The 3,775-nt window shown below is 38.2% G+C and overlaps 1 protein-coding gene across 1 annotated transcript in view; it reads left to right on the top strand.

Moving 5' to 3' along the window:
• The window catches only part of TET1 (tet methylcytosine dioxygenase 1), a gene marked incomplete at its 3' end in the record, with an annotated part of 108,722 nt that overhangs the window by 34,104 nt on the left and 70,843 nt on the right, over positions 1-3,775 (top strand). The gene's annotated exons all lie outside the window — the stretch shown is intronic.

The following is a 3,775-nucleotide window of genomic DNA, read 5'->3' on the forward strand; positions in this document are numbered from 1 at the left end:
TTGAAGTTGACAGCTATGATTCATTGTGATTTTAAAAGACCTTCCATTAAATACTATCTTAAAATGTGTGATTCCCCCCCCCCCCCCCCCAAAGAAAAAGGTCCTTAGAGATTTTAGGTCAACTTAAAATATGTAAGTCATTGAGATCTTACAGATGAATTATAATTGTTTAATCCCAAATTCTCATTATATCATCTTTAATTTTGGTGTTCATAGTACTGTAGGAATATGCATGTTTTCTTTATTTTCTGTAGTTTGCCTATAGAAAATGAGTATTCAGTAGTAACCTAATTCAGTTATAAGCTAACAATCTGTGTCATGAGCTTTGTACAGTAGGGTTAGACAGGTTAATTTAAAAGCATATGGCATCACTAAAAGTTCAAGGATAGCTTTAGTCTAGCAAATAGGTGCTTATGGGTTTAACATTTCAAGTGCCTTATTGCTATTAAAAATGTAAGCTACCTTAGCTAGCAAGATTTTTAATTCAAGAAAAAATATTAAGCAATAAAATGGCTGGTCTTTAAAATTATATTGAGTATATTTAATTTAAAATATTTTAACCTAATTTTAACTCTTCTTTTGCAAATAAAGTTTTAGCACCCAAAGAGGAGCAACATGTTGAACTACGAATGTGGCAGAATTTGATCTCATTTGTTTCCCCAGTTGTATAACTTGAAAATGTTGATAAGGATAACCAAACCTTGCATTGCTTTCTAATTTGCCTGACCACCTCAAGTTTCTGTTTCCTGTGTGTGCACAGCATTGCCATGTACATTTTTCATCAACCAACAAGTATTTATTTCATATTTACCACACAGTCAGTAATGTGCTAGGCACTGTGAAATGAATGAAATTTATTGGCACAAATTCTCACTGGGCCTAAACAAATAAAATAGTGATCATTTTCAAGGTAAATTAAATCTTCTTTTGTTTTTCTTCTTCATATTGATCCATCCACTCCCTTTTATTCCATTCCCCTCCCCCAACTATAGAAGTATATCATTAAAATCTTTACTTATATTTTCTAATCTCTTTCTGTACCTTCTATGTTGGGTATAGCCATGTTAGGCATTTTGTCTTATATTCTTATAGTGAGAAATAGTTTTAGTCTTGCTGTTACAAATGGCTCTCAAATTTGGAGGTAAGGGGTAGGAGAAACATGTAGAAACAGATATAGACTAAGCCCGATACTACATCTGCTGCCTTTGCTAGGGAATAGAATTGGGCTTTGGAAGTGTTATTTAATTCTATGTTTATTTTGTTAGTCTGTGGGTGTCCTGTCACCTGAAATAAATTTCAGAAGTAAATATACCATGGTTGCTTTTGGGATCATGGCAGTGGACTCTTTTTTTTTTTTTTTTTTTTAATTAGTGCCTTTGGGTAGCTGAATTTCATCTGTCACAGCAAGCAGAACTGATTTGTTGCTCACTTCCCTGTATAGTTAGTGATTGGTGTACAAGAGTAGAGAAATGCTCTGGAAGAAATAAAATTATTTTTTTCTGATGTTGGCATTTTTAAATGATTTTTAAAATTTTTCTTAGATATAATTTTTTTCTTTTCTTAATACTGTTTATCTGTACAGTAGAAATGTGAAAAACTTTGAGATTTTAGCTTGATGAGTGTAAAATTCAGCTAAAGCAAATGTAGAATATTATATAACCCTAAAGGAGTCATTAAATTAAAATGAAATCTGTGCTTTGGGAGGAAGGATGAAAGAAGAGTATGATTCTCAGTTTAAAGTTTTGTGGGTGAGTGCCTAAATGTTCCAGCTGGATGCTACTCTAAATGGGGGTTGAAATTTACAGTTTGATCTTTTTTCGTTAATATTTGTCTTTGCCATTTGGCATTGTGCTAGAGATCTAGTCTGCTTCCTCTGACTTTGGCTTCTTTTTTTTTTTTTTTTTAAATGGATGACCAGTAAGGGGATCTTAACCCTTGACTTAGTGTTGTCAGCACCATGCTCTCCCAAGTGAGCTAAACAGCCACCCCTATATAGGGATCCGAACCTGTGGCCTTGGTGTTATCCACACCACACTCTCCCGAGTGAGCCATGGGCTGGCCCTGACTTTGGCTTCTTAGGTCTTCAAATCTCCTGGGTCTCTTTAGGGTGGGTGCTGCAGGTATGGTGACTGACTTTTCATCTTCATCATCTATTAGGATGTAGTGGGATAGACAAAGACCTTGATTAAGGAAATTGGGTGTTGAATTTGAGACTTGTTCCATCCTACTCTGAACCTGGTAACTACTGAATCCAGTCTTGGGCCTGAATTTGCCTGCTATGTCTCACACCTCTCTTCTTAAAAAACAAAACAAAACTATTATCTATATTGATATCTATCTTTATTCTAGTGTACTTCTAAATTTAAAACTATAAATAGTGATCTCAAATCCCTGACTAGAGAGTCTTTCTCTAGCTGAAATGACAGTTTCTGTCCAAAGCACTCTAATGGCCAGAATGGGTATCAAACGTTGTAGGGGGTGGCGGTAGCTCAGCATCAGCTTCCTGCTCAAGCCCTGTTGGTGATTACAAGTTGTTTTCACATATAGGTGGCAGCTTGCTACCTATGCTATCGTTGGAAACATAAGAATTTCCTTGACTCCTGACTAGTTTCAGCAGATGATGTGAACATGGGCTTGTAAGTGACATGATTTGAAATTCCTCTTGGAGGCTGGCCACTTAGCTCAGTTGGTTAGAGCACAGCCTTGTAACACCAGGGTCGAGGTTTCAGTTCCCTGGACTGGCCAGGCTCCAAAGAAAGAAAGAAATTCCTCTTGGAAGAAATGTAAATAATCTCCACTTTATGGCCAGGGCAGGGGAAGGGGGGCTGAGTAGGAGGATATGTTCCCTTAGAGAAAGTCAATTTTAAGGTAATATTAATTTGTTTATATTGTCAGTCATTGTCCCTGGAGAAAATCCGATGACACAGTCAATTAGGGGTTTGAGCAGAACTTAATAAAGGGATTATTTTACAAGGTGTGGGCAGGGTAAAGGAAAAAGCTAGGGATGGCAAAGGATCCCAGGGCAAAGGAAGGTTATTACTATTCTTAGACCTGAAGGGGCAAGGGGGTGGGAGCAGGATCTCAGGCACAGTAGTTGTAGCTAGATGCAGGGAGCAGGGTCTTTTTGTTGTAGCCTTTGGTAAAGGGATTTTTTTTTTTTTTTTTTGGTAACTGGCTGTTACATGGATGACACCTGGGACCCAGGTGTTATCAGCACCATCCTCTAACCATCTGAGCTAACCAGCCAGCCTGGGATGCTTCTATAAGGAGTTGGGGGAGCAGGGAGAGGAGAGGTGATAAATACCCTGCCCTTCAGTCTCCTGCTGCTTTCATTGGTTGATCTCAATGGGAAGAAAGATAGAAAAGGAGCCCTCTGATGAAATACATCCTGGTTGACCTCTTGGGGCACATAAGAGGGTATAGAAGGTGGAGTGCGGACCTGGAAGTGCAAACAGAACATATGCAGCATCACTAGTGACCACAGGAGCAGTGCAGTAGGGTCAAAAACTGTACCAGAGGCTGGCGCTCAGTTGATGAGAGCGCAGTGTTATCACACCGTGGTCAAGGGTTCAGATCCCCTTACCAGGGATTTCCATATTCTTGACTTAATTTAACTTTTTAGTTTAAGGTTATTATTTTATTTTATTTTATTTTTATTTATTTTATTTTTTCCTTTTTTTTTTTGTCTTTTTTTTTTTTTTTTTTTTCGTGTCCGGCAACGGATCGCAACCCCCAGTGTCGCGCCCGCACCGGACCGGGACCGGCAACGGGATCG

This window comes from Galeopterus variegatus, unplaced genomic scaffold (genome assembly GCF_000696425.1).
Source record: "Galeopterus variegatus unplaced genomic scaffold, G_variegatus-3.0.2 Scaffold293, whole genome shotgun sequence".
Classification (NCBI taxonomy): Eukaryota; Metazoa; Chordata; class Mammalia; order Dermoptera; family Cynocephalidae; genus Galeopterus; species Galeopterus variegatus.